A 17740-nucleotide genomic window follows, 5' to 3' on the forward strand; every position below is an offset into this window, starting at 1 on the left:
AGTAATATCTATATGGATCTCTCTCATTAGTAGCTGCTGGCTCAATTTATCACACACAAAAAGCGCAACAAAATAAGCAGTGTCTATGTCTTGCCCTATCGAAAGGGAGAATACGATATTAGTAAGATACAGTATATGTTAGATGTAGTAATAATTTTTTACCTTTTACATCGCTTGCGATTAAATTTAACTGGACATGGATGTATGATATATGTTTTAGTATGATTAGCCGGTGCTAGCCATGATGGGTTGTTATGAACAGACTCATCCAAACCAAATCTGCTACTACTTTGTTTACTTGCGCTTTATGCTTCCAAACGTCTTTGAAGCTGTTACTGTATGTCCATACTTAAATTCAGTGTTGTTATATCTTCTGGCCCCGCTTTCACTAACGTTCTCAAAGTGAGAAAATTCTCAGCTCAAGATTGTCTCAGAACTGTCTGAGAATTGTCTCAGCTGAGAAATTTCTCAAGTTGGCTTTCTCTAAACTTTTTCTCAAGTCTTGAGATTTTTCTCAGCTGAGCTGTAATTTTTTAAGACATAAGCGGCCAAACATCCAAGGAGCCGCGTGAACTTTCCCACAAACACGAGTGCATAGTTGGGGTTAGCGGATTTATTCATTTGTTGAGACGAAACGAAGCGTTGAGAAATGTTCATAAACAACATGTACAGTTTCGGGATATATCCAAATTGTATGTTTGTACAAAGGTATGGCAGTGTGTTTTCAATATTATAATTAATCAGCTTCAAACCTGTCACTTTTGAACCAATCAAACACACCGTCGAGTGTACTACGTCATCTTCACCAAATATGGGATCAGGTAAACACATCCATATGTTGTTACACTACACTACGTGTGACAATTTTATGTTATCGGGCATATGTTTATGGTAGTCCAAAATATTAGACGTGTACATGCTTATTTTACCTTCAACATTCATTATTTTATTATTTTACATTTTATTTTCAATCTGCATTGTAACGTCTAAAAGGGCCCTAATCAGTAGAATGTAGCATTTTCTCACACGAAAAATATACGATATACGCAGGTTTAGACAGTCCAGCCTAACGTTATTTATCATATTCTAGTAATATATCGTTTAAATTTACCTTTAAAAGCCCTCATATCCAATATATGTCAATTGTGTACAGTTTTCAATACACATTCCGGCATTTTTCAAGCATATTAAGCAGGTTATAATATATTTAGAATCGACTTAGACGAAAACAATTTTCCACGTGAACTATTTGCCAATTGATCCAGAGGGAAAATATTTCGTCTAAAATTTATTCTCAAAATAAACTGTGTTTACACAACATTCGGAATAGACCGGCAATGTTGCACACCATAATACAGATACACGGCAATACATACAGTGGAAAGAAACAACACGATATTTATATATGAAAAGTAACTTTTATTTTATAATTATTCACATGTGCAGTTGAAAAAAGGATTATTTTCGGTGTAAGTAGTGTTCTTTCACTTCGGATTGGGTTATGTTGTTCATAATTTGAAGATTAGAGGCGACATGAAGTGTGTTTGCTTCTCACTACATGTTATACATGGCGATCCGATAAGACCTGACATAACCGATAGACGTCAAAATGTTAAAATATGTTATGTCAGGTCTTATTGATAGGACTAATGTTTATGGGAATCAGATATCAGCCGTAAGTATACAGTATATTGTTTTTTGATTCACATATTAATTACTGCAATTAGTGTATTCATATCAATAATTGCAGGGACATAAATAGCTATGCATTCTACTGTAGGCATTTCAAACTTGAACAACACAATTTATTCAAAATACTCACATTCTATTTTGTAGAAGATATCAAGCTTCTTTTTCCAAAGCATTTGTCATTGCTGTCATGATTATAAATTAATTCTGTGTCTAACGTATTTCGCCAGGTACTCTGTGAGTTGAAAGTGCTGCAAACCATGTACAGTACATGTTTTTGAAAATGAAAGTGAAAGTAGGTAGAGCTGTCAAAATAAAAAAAAATGCAATATTTCAAAAAAATATAGAAGTTAATTAGATTTCTTAACCAGAGTACCTAGATAAGTATGTTAGACGCACAACAAAAACAAATTAAGAGAAAAAATAAATGTGTTTGAAAAAAAAAAAGATTGACATTTCTACAAGTTAGAATGTGGACAGTTACAGTCATTCAATCCGTTCCGACACACGTTATGCATTTTTGCTTCAAATTCTACACCTGCTATGGAAACACTTCTTTTTCTTGAATGGGATGAAAGATGATTATTTCAGCTACAATTTAAGCCCAACTTGAATAAAATTGAGCATTTAAAAGTATGCTAACTCCGTATGTAAACAACACATCCAATTCAACTAGTTCCGTTACCTGTCAATCAGTTCCGATCTCGTATCTATTTATAGATCTTTGCGTTATCTGGGGGTCATCTCAAAGTAATTTTTAACTGTCATTTGTGAGAGTCCAGCGGTGTTATCCACCAGCCGCTCAATTCATAACATAATTTCATGTAGTAAATGGTTTGGGTGAAATAATAAAAAACATGATAAAACTAATGATTTTATAATTTTTGTATATTTAACATATCAACTGCTTGTAGACTTGTAACAAACTGAAAAACAGTACAATTACTCCACAAAGTTATATAACTAAGTTAAGAACAAGTCTTGTTCATTAAATATCATCACATATATTTAGTAGAAAAATATATTAGGGCATTTTAAAAAGGGTTATGTGCATGTTACTGTCTTATTAAATCCTATTTCCCATAGATATTTCTCTTACATTTGTCAAAGGTTTGAATACTGATGACAACAGTAGAAAGTTTAACTGAACCTTTAATTTCTATCACCTCCATTTTGGCTACAACTTTAACAGTTTATATGCATTATTGAAAGAAGCGCGTTTCTAAACATGTAATCTGTACATACTAGATACCATATCGTGTTTATTCATTTTTATATTACATTAAAAAAGCCATAAGCTTCTAGTAATAGCCATAATATCTTTGTCCGCTCAGATTGCAGGAGTTATTGGTTCAAATCTATAGTCACAGATGATACCAATATTTCCTTACCTCAAAGTGCTCTGCATTCAAGGAGAAAATGGCTTCATTTCATTCATAATATACAGTAGTGGTAACGCAATATCAAGAGTAAGGTGTTGAAAGTCATTAATATAAGCTGCAAGTGGAACAAATTAGTATAGACTTATTCATATTATTATAAAACATTAATTGTATTAAAAAAACAGCTTAAAAGACTTTGCAGTCTTAACTGCAGGACTCTACAAAGTGCTGATTTCTCTGAGCTTTTCCGTGTTCTACCGAAAGTACATCTGGCTGGCTATTGTAGCTGCAAATATAAATAATATCATACCAAGAGTTAAATGGAATATTTCAAATATTAAAAAAATGCCAGCTAGGGATATGCAATGCAGCATTGTATTTTCTTTTCAACTTGAATTTTATCTTACACATAATGTTAGTCTACTATACTGTGTGTCACATGATAACTGATGTCATTAAAACCAGGCTACACTAATAACATAGAGGCTGAAAATATATATACATACAACTTTCCTGGTAAATGACATGACCTGGTCCTTAAGTGGTTGCTAAGTTAACATACCTTAAAAATGTGATTAAAATAATCATATAGAGGAATCTATATGACTTATGATTAAAAATAGATTCTATTCTGTTCTAATTAATCTATTCATCAGACATCATGTTCTTTAACAGTAAATGTTAAAAGACAAAATAATACAGCACAACATAACTTTCATAAGAATATTATAATATATATTTTGCATGTGGGCCGAGTTTAATGACCAAAGATATCCACTGAACAGCAGAGCATACTACAAAATAGCACTAAATACAGCGTGTGTGACAAGTAAAGATAACGTCTATACGGCCCCCAACATATATAGCACATGTACCGGAATTGATTAGCGAGCGGTCTTTAAATGATGTTGTTTTACTCCCTTAAATGAAACTGCCAAGTCATATTGACGAATGTTATCAATAAAATGAATATAAATACACAAAATGATACCAACCTGTTGGTATTTATGTTTTTAGAATAAAATAAATCGCTCTCCAACTTTCAAGCTCCTCAGAACCGCCATCGAAGAAAACGCAGCATCCATAACCTCGTTTTGAACTGCAAGTGCTTGCTGACCCAGTTTTCATACAAGGTTTGTAAACATGCGTTCGTTTGGCGAGGAAATGTTTACTTTATACGACCCAATAGCAAAAATAGTGTTTTTGAACATACTCACACTGTGCCAAGCTTAATTTCAGAAAGTGTGTCGGAACTGATTGAATGCCGGAACTGATTGAATGACTGTAGAGGTACTGCAGTACATGTGTTTAAGACAAAATACAAAGTATACCCAAACAAGGTGACCTTTATAGAAAGTATCTGCTACTTGTGTATATGTGCTATGAATATAATTGGTCTGTCGGGTATAATTTCCATTTATGAAAATTTACATGAGGGGGTCTCAAAGGCTTTACATGATCCTAGTTCTACTTTTCATTTCTACTTTCACTTTCAGTTTGAAATGTGTTCCATTTTTTTAATTACATTTTTGCAGCACTTTCACCCCCCCCCCCCCCCCCCCACCCCCACCTCCCCCAGACTTCCTGAATAACCAAAATGTTATGTTAGACAATAGCATAAACATTAATTTCACTTGAAATGTAAACTACAGGTGTCATATATAGGCCTTGCTTATTCCTGTTTTAAAATGTTGCAGGTTTGTAATTATATCATAACTTGAGACAGGACTATATAAAAACTATTTTTGACTTAAGCATGGTAACAAAATATATTTTTGAAACAGAAGTTTGAAAGTCTGTATGACAGTATAATAGCATTTTATGATAGGAAATTTCCAATCAGTAGAATATATATTTGTATATTAAAGCTTTTCCTTCTTTTACTGAACACTTCTCTATATTGTAGATCTAAATAGAGACAGAATATAAAATTCCTCAATAAAATGCTAATATAATTTTTTTTTTTTTTTTTTTTTTTTGAAAATCATTATGAAAGAAAAAGCTGTTTGAATTGTAAGGCAGCCCTGAAATGTCACAGATTTTGATAACAGTTTTATGCATATGTTTCAAAGTATGCTATTTAGTTTTATAAATTATGTTTATATTATTTTATTTGTGGTTTATATTATAATACACACCAACACAAATTTTATTAAGATTCTTGTAGATACCAAAATTATGTTGTTAATATATGTACCCAATAACAACTGATCCTGTATATCTAGGGCTCAAACTTAGTGTTTAAGATTTTCTATATTTTCAAAATCTTTGTGTAATTTAAAGATTGATATTCCTTATTATAAATGGAATAAACTATAAATTTAAACCTGGGTACAGATCAATTTTCAGACAAACATTTTATATAATTTATATCAGGTCACAGCCTGCTGATGAAGATCCTCAGCTTATTATACAGAGGTCAGGCTTGAGCTATGTGCTGATTCAAAAGATGCTAATGACAGTGGATAATCCATTCTGAGTTGTTCTAGGATCATTCACCAACGTTTCAAAACACTGATGGAACTGAAGGCAGTACATGTTCTGGTGTCTGGCCTGTGATTTCAAGTATAGACTATACTTTTAGTATGTATTGACTAAGTTAGTTTCAATGTTTCCTAAATTTGCAAACTTTATTATAATTCAAATCATGCCTAAGATTTCAATTTTACTCAAAAGGAAATAAAGGAGAACAATATATAAAATCATGCTTGCAACATAATACAGAAACCAAATTGATACCGTGAATTGAGGCACTTCATTTACAACCATTTGAAATGGATCAGTCTAATTTTGACCAAGTATTGGCTTGGTTTGAAGCTTTCACATATGTTAATTTGCATGCCTAGCTCAGAATATAAAGCACTAGACTATGAATCAAGAAAAGTTCAAAGTTTGATCCTTTGCAATATCTTTAACAGTTTGAGAGAAGAACATGTCTAAGTCATTTGTCCACCATTTCTTACTCATTTACAGTGGGAAGTTGTCTGTGAGCATTTATAATAAGCCATTTCTAGTAAAGAATGCAGGAACACTTAAAAGGTTAACTGAACACCATTACATGACTGAAATACTGTTGCATAATTGAATCATATTGAAACAAAAAAAACAAGAAAAGGAAATTTTGCTCCATAAATGCATAACAAAATAAAATTTGTGATAGTGTACTGTATATTATATGGAAAAAACAATTCCTTTTCAGATTGATGTACCTCCTCCTGATGTATCTCCTTGAATACAATATATCTGCCATGTGAAAGGAACAAGCTGCAAGATATACTATGGAAGTGGGTGCCTATGTAAAAAACATTTTATTTAAAGAATATAAGAAATATGACACTAAACTACTGAAAAGGTGCACAGGGGACATTTTTGTGTGTATAGACTTTCATCAAGATTCTGAGAAAGTTAAGTTATTAAACAAAAATAGTCATATTGTGTCTTCAAAGCTAAAAAGATTAAGATCTTAGGAAAGATTAGGACTCAAGAAAAGTAATGGGGTAATGAAACTGTAGTGTTCAACATTTAAATTTAAAAATACACTGTTGAAAACTAGCCAACATGTAATTGTCACACTTTTTTGGGTGCACAGGGGACACAATTAGCTATATAATTTAATATAACTTTAACTCTTAGGCCCTTCCTAAATTTCTATAATGAACTTGTCCATTTTACAATTTGGACGGTATCATTAAGTGTTAAAAGGGGTGCTAACCAAAAGATACTGACTGAATGGCGAACAGTGCAGATCAAGATCAGACTGCACTAATGTGCAGGCTGATCATGATCTACACTTGTCACAAAGGTAGGACCAACCATGAATAGCATGATAAGGGTTAAAACTGCTTGAGCCATTCAACTGAAATTACAAACATTTGTTGACTACATTGATTGGATATATGTAATTTGCCCAAAAACACTTTATAAAACTGAACTGAATTAAAATAAGGTGAGAGAGAAGAAAAAGCTTAATTATTTAAAAAAAAAAAACAACAAAAAAACAAACAATATAGCCGATAGATGCACGTTATATTGAAGGCATTATCTTTGTTTACATTAAATTTAAATGTGGCTGTCACGTTGTTTGTTAGAAATATAAGACACATTAATTTCTTGTTTTCGAATTTTGATTATTGCATTTATGTGTCAAAGATTGGCATGGGTGAAAATGTTACTGAAAATATTAAATCAGTTTTTATTGATTAACTCCCTTTTTGGCTTGTGCAGTATAAAGTCGTGTGCATCATTGAAAGTATATGTAGTACTTTTCTAACCAACTGATAAACATTCTTTTTTTGAAAAGTTTGTTGCATAAAGTTATAGGAGGTGTTTTTGTATGAAATTTACATTGTGTAGGCCTTTAAGCTGTTTACTTTAAAAACCATCTTGTATTTTTGATAATTTCTTATGTAATTAAGTCATTTCTAATGTCTTCTCTTTTAATTGACCCTGAGTGGCAGTTCTTGTTAACTACAAAACCATCTACTATTATTGGTTAACTAATTTTTGGAATAGTCAGCATTTTAACATTGTTTCATCACAATGCACTCCTTTATGGGAATAGGGAGGCAATAGCACATTTAACTATTAAAACTAATTATTAAACTATGTCATTTGAATGAAAACAGCCTTAGACACACCTGAAAATCAGATAAATTTGAAAATACATGCAAAGTTTTTAAAATGTTTTTGGATTTAAGTTATAACATTTTCTTATTTTTATCTTCAATTGGTTATAAATGCAACCGATTGTTTTTATCAACATCTATTGTCAGGTGTGTTTCGTCCCAATTTAATTTTGTGACCCATACAGTGTTTCCAGGACTCATCAGTAAGAGAAACACCATCAACTTGAGTCAACAACATAACTTTTAACATGTAAACAGAAGTTAATTATAAACATTTTCAAAGGAACATAGTGAACTGAAATAGTAAATGAAAATTATAAAAGAAATGAAAACCTGTACACTTTGGCATTTCATAGTTCTTTTTAAAAATCAAAATCTGAGAAGACAATGACAGTGAATATAAGATTTTACTTAAAATTATTATTGTAAATCATACTGGAATCTAAAACTTACCGGTAATATATTTTTTATCAATAGCATAGAGTTAAGATTTTCTGATAGTTTTGGAAAGATTTGAAAAACATTGTACTTTAAATGTTCAACCAATATTTTAGATCAAATTATGAAATGCCATATTTATTTATAAATGAATAAAACTGTTGTCAACTTATAATAATTTCTGTTAACTTTAATAAATTATACTTAAATATTTTTCATTGTTTTTGTGTCCATCAGTTTTTCTGCTTATTCAACTACATCATGCTATTTGCCACTTGCTAAATGTGAAATATCTAAAGTATAGATGTTAATAGTTAACAGCACTGCAAAATGCAGAACAAAATATTTCCAAATGCTTATTAATGAGTGATTACTTATAAACAAGCTGGTGTATAGAGCCATATGTAACATCATGCCATTATGTAATAACTTTATCACTTGACATGGTTAGAGACTAAGCCTACAATCTCCCACTGAAGTGGTGGGCCGTCTACCACTTGGCTACTGAGGTCTATGAGGCAACAGGACTTGATTACTACCAGGTGGATATGTTGTTTACTTGATTACTACAAAGTGGAGATTTTGTTTCAGCAGTACTACAAAGTGGAGATTTTGTTTCAGCAGTAGGTTAGCTTAGTTGGTAGAGTACTAGTCCTGTATGGGAGGGTCCCCAAGATTGAGCCCTACATGCAGTAGACTGACTGCACATTTTATTCAATCTGTTCAATTAACTAGGCTCACAACATTGGACTGTGACTGTTTTATAAATTAGAGGAGACTTTTATATAGCAGGGGAGTTTATTATGGTATTGGACTTGATTACCACAAAGGGGAAATTGTTTCAGCAGCTGGTTAGTTCAGTTGATAGTGCGCACACCCTGTAAACAAGGGGTCCCAGCTTTGAGCCAACTAACTGCTCATTTTTATCACCCCTTGATAATAACCCCCAAATTGTGAAACGAAATTTCACAATTTTGTTGTGCGCCAAGAATAAGGACTTCTAGGAACGTTACTGCACAAGTCAATATATCTCGGTGCGAGCGTTTTTGGTACGAAACATAGGCACAGTAAAAACGTTTACCGTACTTAATAAATATTGTCTTCAAAGTTGTGTAGCATTCAAGACGAGAAAGAAACATTTTAGAAGCAGTAAAAAGGTTTGAAAATGTTGTTCTTGTGGTAAATTAATTGCTGCATGTGTTTTAAAAGCGTTAACAGTGTCCCTAACAACAACCGGCCATTTTAGTTTTACTTGGATTACTTCCCTTGAAATTAAGAAATTACCGTCTCTGACGAAGTTTGTTGTCATTCATGTCATGCTGGTGAACTCAACGTGAAACTGGCACCGACTACGGCGGCGGGGAATATTGTATCGTCGAAAAGTCGCCATTTTGTTTCTTTGAGAAAAACACTGAGACAGCTCAACCCTTGACTCAAGAAATCTGAGAAAAATCTCAGCGCGGAAGTTGAGATTTTACTGAGAGATTTTTAGTGCAAGCCAATCTGAGAAAAATCTCAAGCTGAGAATCAAAGTTGAGATTTTTCTCAGACTTGAGCTGAATTGACTTGAGAACGTTAGTGAAAGCGGGGCCTCAGTGGTATTACAATTTCTGGTCCGTTGGGACCTCGCAGTTAATTCAGTATATATATATACGGTAGAGTCCCGCTCAAACTGATGCTAAAGAGTTTGAGATGTATTTGCATATTTCATTACTTCTCGTGGATAGAGTCAGTCAATGTTTTGATATATAAATTGTATTTTACGCTTCAAATAGATTATCTTATATTCGCTCGCTGGTAAAACCAGTGCACTATTTGAGCCGCGCCATGAGAAAATCAATATAGTGGGTTTGCGACCAGCATGGATCCAGACAAGCCTACGCATCCGCGCAGTCTGGTCAGGATGCCAAGCCTATTGTTATGAGAGAAACCATTAGCGAACAGCATGGATCCTGACCAGACTGCGCTGATGGTCGCAAAGCCACTATGTTGGTTTTCTCATGGCGCTGCTGATTTGATATAAATCTGGTATAATAATAATGATAATAATAATTTGTTGCTTTTTTTGTTTTTGTTTTTGGGTGTAGAGTCGCACCGACACAAAGTAGATCATAATGCGATTTTTACAAGCTGGTGACTGTGTTGAAAGACCCCAGGTGCCCCTACTTGTATTTTTTTTCATCTTGAGCGAGCACCTGGGTAGAATCACGTGCCTTCCGTAAGCCTGTTAAATTGAATGGCTTCCTCACACAAGAATTCTACACTCCTAGCGAGGTTTAGAATCCAAATCGATGAGGGACAAGTAATTCGAAGTCGGAGACCTTACTGCTCGGTCACGGATGGTCCTGAACCAGTGCCTTAATATTTTGAATTTTTAACAAACTTTTCGTCAAAGTCATGATCGAGGTATTTTTTGCAAATTAAATGAACTTTCAAATTATCAACTGCCACTTTGATACATGTAACATAAAGCTATCATGCAGATAAATTAAAAAAGTATCCATTCATAAAAAAACTATCAAACGACTTCATGTTTGTCATAAACAAGTGCGACACAGAGAATTGTCCTCTTGTAAGACCTGGAAAAGAGAGATTATTTATTTTCTATATATAATAATGATCCCAACATGTCTACTTGTAGATAAGTGTTTTCTGTGTTCGTTTTTTAATTAAGGACTTCTAATATGATGTTAAATTATACGCTACACTAGTTCTTTGACAAACAGTGCAGGTTGCTACACTGTAATTCACATCAAACTAAAGACTGAAAAAGAAGAGAAAAAGACACAACGAGTTAATAAGTGCGCGTTTTTAGTGTCGAATAGTAAATCCATGTCATAGAATTAGCAGATAATTGGCTTTCTAAGTATCTTTTGTGTATTTGGTTTTGGTTACGTTGGCACAAATAACGGCGACTTCCCAGGCCTAACTGCAGAGGAAGACCCCGTATGTCCGTCCATACAATACTTCAGGCACGAGCGGATGCCCAGATAGTTTGTCGGTTACCCCACATTAAAGAATTTTAAATCCTAATCGAACGTTTGAATTTCTAACTTTAAATAAATTGACTTTATGTATACAATCTATTGATCATATACACAGAAACGCTTTGAAAATAAGCACGATCGTAACTCCGGATAACCCAAGTTGTTTGGATCATATTTTATTTCTGGACCTTAGATAACCTAGCACTTATATCACTTTAAGTTGTGTAAACTGTAGTAATGTCTCGCTGTTTGAAAGTATCAGACAGCATAAGGCATCATTGCCAACATGAAAGTGACAAAATGACAGGAAATTAGTTAAAACAAGCAAATTCGATGAATTGGTATCCCCCGCCGAAAGGGTTTGTGGTGAGGAATGGCAAAAAGATATATCCGGCAAAAAGTTAAGGATGTTAATAAGAAGCAAATACTTTCATTAGTCAAAATCAATTTAACAGAAAACAAATGTTTAATTAAAGAGAACATAATAAATGTATGATACTTTGATCCTGACTAAAGAATTTATTTTGAATGGGATATGCTTACTGTAATAAGCTTAGCTTTTAAAATTAAATGCAGTTAATTGAAATGTGAGCTTGAAGTTTAACTGGAACGAAATATTGTCGTTGAGTGGTTTTGCACCAGGTGTTGCTGTTTAACATGTACATTTGAACTTAAAAGAACAGATGTCCTTAAGAGAACACAGGTAAGATATCTTGAACATGGCTGAGGGCAAGGTTTGTGCAGTCACAATTTAACATGTTGAAGGTTTGAACATTTAAAAAAAAAAAAGGAATGGAAATATATATATGTATATATATTATAGATATATGTATATATTTATTTTTTTAGGGGGTGGGGGTGCAGGGGAACGGGAGGAAACAAAATTTCACATGTTGACTATAAACATTGATTAAAAATTAAAAATAATAAAAAAAAGGTAAAAGGGTGAAGTTGGGGTGAGGGGGGGGGGGCAGAGGATGCATGATCAGTGGTGGGCATGACTGGGGGGAGAAGTGAGGTGGGGGAATGGTACAACTTGGAAGGTTTGGAAAAAATCTAAATTAAGAAATGAAAAAAAAAAATTTTTTTTGGGGGGGGGGGGGGGGGGGGGGGGGGGGGGGGGGGGGGAGGGGTGTGACCAAGGCAAGTGGGTGACCAGGTGTGGGTGCGCAACTTCACATGTTTATAATAAATGTTCACAGAAAAGAATGAAAGAAATTTAATGAAATTCTGCCAAATGGTATTAAAGTTTGTTATGTACAAATATGTGGATATTTAGGCAATTAAAGGCCAATAACTCTGAAATTTCCAAAGAAATCCGTACAAAATTGTCTGTGCACAACCAAATTATAGTGCTCTAAATTCTGTTAAAGTTTCATAGTTCTAGGTCAAATATATCAAAAGTTATGATGCAGAAATTGCCATATCTATAGATCTATAGTACCCTATATAGTTAACACTAGACACTTCTAAGGGTCATAACTCTGGTGCTACTTGGGAAATCCGTCTGAAACTTGATGGGCCCCATAACCTCGTAGTGGTGAACATGTATATGAAGTTTGTTTGAAAAAAATCTAAAATAAGTAATGATTTTTTTTTTTGGGGGGGGGGGGGGGGGGGGGGGGGGGTCGGAGAATAGGGGGGGGGGGGAGGTGTGTGATCAAGGTAAGGGGGTGACCAGGTGTGGGTACACAACTTCACATGTTTACAATAAATGTTCATGGAAAAGAATGAAAGACATTTAATGAAATTCTACCAAATGGTAAGTTTGTTATGTACAAATATGTGGATTTTTATACAATTAAAGGGCAATAACTCTTAATTTACATATAAATCCGAATGAAATTGTGTGTACACAACCACATTATGGTGATCTAAATTCTGTTTAAGTTTCATAGTTCTAGGTCAAATATTTCAAAAGTTATAATGCAGAAATTGCCATATTTATAGTACCCTATATATAGTTAACACTAGAAAATTCTAAGGGCCATAACTCTGGTGTTACTTGGGCAATCTGACTGAAACTTGACGGGCCGCAAGAACTCATAGTGGTGAACATGTATATGAAGTTTTTAATAAATATTCCCAACCATTTCCTAGATATGGCTCCGGACGGACGGACGGACGAAAAGACGGACGGACGGACGGACGGAAAGACGGACGGAAGGACGGACGGACAACGCCAAAACTATATCCCTCCGACTTTCGTCGGGGGATAATAATTGTTGTCGTCTGATACGCCGAGCAGATTAACAAAGACTAATAATCAAAAATTTACTTTCATGTATTTATTATGCGTATTCAAAAGCTTTAAGATTCGTCCTTATTAATCTTGAATCTAGGTGTTAACTAAAGAGCTCTCCTTAGTGCTGAGTTTTTGTACATTTTTAGAATATATGAATTCTAGTAATCTCTGTCAGAGAGCTGAATTTCATAGTGTTAATTAATAATTTGGGCATCTCTCTCAGTAGAAAAACAGTCTTGTTCAATGAAAAACACGAAGCCGTCCTTTGAGACTAAGGTCGAATTTAAGTTTGTTTTGTACAAATGCAATAATGAATGTCATTGCTTTACAGACCAAAGACTTATCCTAAAACTACCTGAAGGTAATCACATGAAACAATGGTGGGCCGTCACTGCTATTTGTGAGTTGGACAGAGCATTAGGTTTAATGTTTGAACATTTGCATATCGTTGTAAAGTGATAGGTATTTTAGCATTCGCCTGTTATAGTTCAGCTCAGTCCCAATATAATGGTATAAAAGCCGAAAAAGAAAAACATCATTTTTCTATAACTGCAAAGATAATAATCTTTGATGCACTCAATGTTAGAAATAAAATAGCTTTTTTTGTATACTCACGTGTCACCCTACAGTAACTGCTGCTGCTGTTGTTTTTGATTTTGTACATTGTATTGTATGATTCATTAAATCCATAAACATGTGATCGTGATTTTCTTCAAAATTATGTTAAAATTTAAATCAGATAAAGACTGCTATTAAAATTATTTTCACAAGAATCGAGAATTAAATGAAAACACCATAGATAAAATATGATGGTGATGTCAAAATTACTGAAGATTAGTAAAAATGATAAGTAGTTCAATGTTTACTTTTTAAAATGGTAACAATGATCTATATCATCAGTGGTATTGAAAAAGAAACTACTGAAGAAATGATACACTTAGCAGACCTTTGTTTAAACATATTTTAACACAGTGATTCGGTTTGAGTAGAATAATTCACTCAAATTTATAAAAATAAAATGGATGAAATAGGGGCGCATGTTTACCGCCAAGAAGTAGGTCGATGTGACATAAACGTTACCGTGTTTATATTCATCACGTGGAATGGTTGCGTCAGTATGCATGCCGTTCGTAAAAATAGTTATTTACATATTTTAGCACTTTTTCTCGGCAGACTTGACATCAATATTGCCGTTTTAATGAAAATGAACGTGTTATTTTGAACGCTTGTTTCCCTTATATAACATTTTAATAGTCGGAACTTTAAAAAATGAAGTACATTTGTACTCGTTGTTGATAAGGTATTTGCATGTAGTGTTTCATTAGAAGTTCTGTAGAAAGAAAAACTCGTTAAACGATCTATTAGAGTGACTTTCTTTAGTTCGTTTAACAAGAAAAGTACGGCAATAATTTTTCGTACAACTTAAAGACACTAATGGGATATTTTATGAATCTTGTCAATTTAAATTGGTTGTTGCTGTTTCTGAAATAAAACGTTTATTCGGTCAGTATGTCATTTCGAACCGTAATTGTAGTATACTGCAGACATTCAGCTAACGTTTTCAAAATGAAAGACCCTTTTTCGTGAATATGGCCTGGCCGCCTAAAATTAAGATCACATTTTACTTTAGCCGATGTTGAAAGCACAAAGCATAACACAAACGTTGACAACAAGACATCCAAATATATATCAAAATATGTTTATTGTTTTTGTAAAAAATATAATATCGTGCCGTGTCATGAGAAAACCAACATAGTGGCTTTGCGACCAGCATGGATCCAGACCAGCCTGCGCATCCGCGCTGTCTGGTCAGGATCCATGCTGTTCGCCAACAGTTTCTCTAATTGCAATAGGCTTTGAAAGCGAACAGCATGGATCCAAACCAGACTGCGCGGATGCGCACCCTGGTCTGGATCCATGCTGGTCACAAACCCACTATGTTGGTTTTCCCATGGCGCGACTCATATATTGATAGAACCTTATTCCTTTGTGAAAATGTCGAAATAAAGTTAATTTTCAATTTTGTAAAATATATTTTTTTTTTACGTTTTCGTTGATTTGTTCATTATATTTCGTTAACAGAGGCTCCGGTATCCTTTGTTTTATGAAGTACATGTACATGAATCACTTTAACTGTTCGTCAGTCTGTATGTTATTTCACTTGCGTTGTAGTACTGACAAAACATTCAGATGTGCTCGTTTCTTTTCCCTTTTAAAGTTCCATAAGGCTTTAAATTTTATGTTAAATACGGATAAAACAGCTGTCCAGATAGAAGTTATGAATAATTATATTGTTAGAAAATAGCTACTTTTAATACTGTCCATGAACGTTTACAGTTTATGTCATAAAGGGAGGTAATCAAAAACAATGGATTCAATAAAACTTTCTACTTTGCTCATTAATATTCAAACTTTTGACAAAATTTAGTGAAAACAATTGTGTTAACACGAAACTGATATATTTTATGTTGATAACGGAAAAAGTGGCAGCCACATTTAAACAAAGGCATTATGAGCCTTTAAATCTATTATATAATGATTTAGTATTGTAGAACTAATTTACATTATGTGTATATATGAAAATTTATAACAATTATTATTATTCAACTTTACAATATTACACGCTGTATTAGGCCAATTGTGAACATCATATGAAACAGATAGAGCTAATACAAAACATAACTGAGCCAATATGAGAAAAGCAGGGCCAATACGAGAAAACAGGGCCAATACAGAATTCAAGCATTTTGACTGGTTGAAAAGAGAGGGCCAATACGGAGAAGTAATTTCCGTTAGATTTTTAAATGACGCCATTTTGTTTTACATCAGAGTTATAGATTACATTTTTTCACATTTTTGGCAAAAACTCATCTAACATGTTCATTTAATAACCAAGTATGAATGAGCGGACTACGTCTTTATAGATTACAACAATACTTTCGCTTATTCGGATTTGTGTACAAACAAGTGTTTCCTCAATTTTCAAGGAAAATAATGAGAAAATATGCGAAAGTAAGATTAATTAAAAGGATGAGACTTATCTTTTACAGACATTTTGAAAGTATGGACTATTTGTGCAATGTTAGATAGCGATTCACATGCTGAAAAGTGAATGAATAAATTTGCGAACACGAGTGTCAGTTGTAAACTGCAAAGAATTTCGGATAAGAATTAAACGAGGCATGGGGGTGTATAATATGTGGTTGGTTGGTTGTATTATTAGCTTGATCAACACATACGTGTACAATTTTGTGTCTCATTGCCTGCAACCTGAAAGGAAATGACTTTTAAAGTAGTTTTTATCACATAAGATACTCACTAAAGAAAATAAATAGGAATTCCAAAAAAATAAGGAAAGTTCTAGTTACTCTTGATTATGTCGCATCAAAATTATCTCTCAAAATTATTCTCAAGTAGCTACATACAACTCATTCTGTTTTACTGGCTAAAATGATTATGACTAAACAACTTGTCAAGATTTTTCACCTAAACGTGCATAGCCGCCATAAGGTAACTCACAGAGTTCTTATGGTGTTACCCGCCAACAGTCGAAAGTTGAATAATAATATTATCATTAATCAGGCGATTTCATATCGGCCTAGTTATATGTCTTCGGGCAGTCGTATTGGTCCGGGGCCTAATACGACCACCCTGGACAAATAACAAGGCCAATATGAAATTGCTTGATTAATAACATTACAGTATGGAATAACTTATTGATATCATGTGTAATTATGGACAAATTGTATAATTAACTTACAGCATGCCACGTACTCAGTACGGAAATATATAATACTTTAGCATATTGTATAAGTAACTTACAACATGTGTACATACAGAAATACTAGTATATAATAGTCTAGGATTGCATAACTAAGTTACCACATTAAAATTATATATGAAATAAACAAAATATTTTACAACAATATACGAAAAACAGTTTAGTGTTGAATAACCAGTTTATATCGTGCGTAATTGCGGAAATATATTTAAACAGTATTGTATAACTAACTTACAACATGTGTGTATACGGATATATATAACAGTTTTGCATTGTGCAACTAATTCACATTATTGTAATTACGAATTTTAAAAAGATTTTATATAAAGACGAGGAAAACAAGGCTATACAAAATATATTGTAGTTCATTTAAAGTCATTCAGCCACGGTGACTTCTATGATAGAAACATTGTTTATGAATAATGAGCGTATACTATTGTTTTAATTGCTATAAAACACTATAATTTAGACACATATAAACCTTGGATAACATTATCAACTCCGAATACAAATCAAAATGCCAGTTACGAAGGATGTTCAGTTTATTTTCTGTCTTTTGTTGCCTTTGTTAACGAACTTCAGAAGTTGTTTAG

General features: G+C 33.3%; 1 long non-coding RNA gene across 1 annotated transcript; it reads left to right on the plus strand.

The window, feature by feature from the left end:
* Nucleotides 1–378: 378 nt before the first annotated feature.
* Nucleotides 379–8328, plus strand: LOC128551766 (uncharacterized). Its single transcript, XR_008368884.1, has 3 exons — nt 379–708; nt 5448–5654; nt 6271–8328. It is a non-coding gene; the product is annotated as an uncharacterized LOC128551766 (long non-coding RNA).
* Nucleotides 8329–17740: the final 9412 nt, after the last annotated feature.

Source organism: Mercenaria mercenaria, unplaced genomic scaffold, assembly GCF_021730395.1.
Source record: "Mercenaria mercenaria strain notata unplaced genomic scaffold, MADL_Memer_1 contig_1646, whole genome shotgun sequence".
Classification (NCBI taxonomy): Eukaryota; Metazoa; Mollusca; class Bivalvia; order Venerida; family Veneridae; genus Mercenaria; species Mercenaria mercenaria.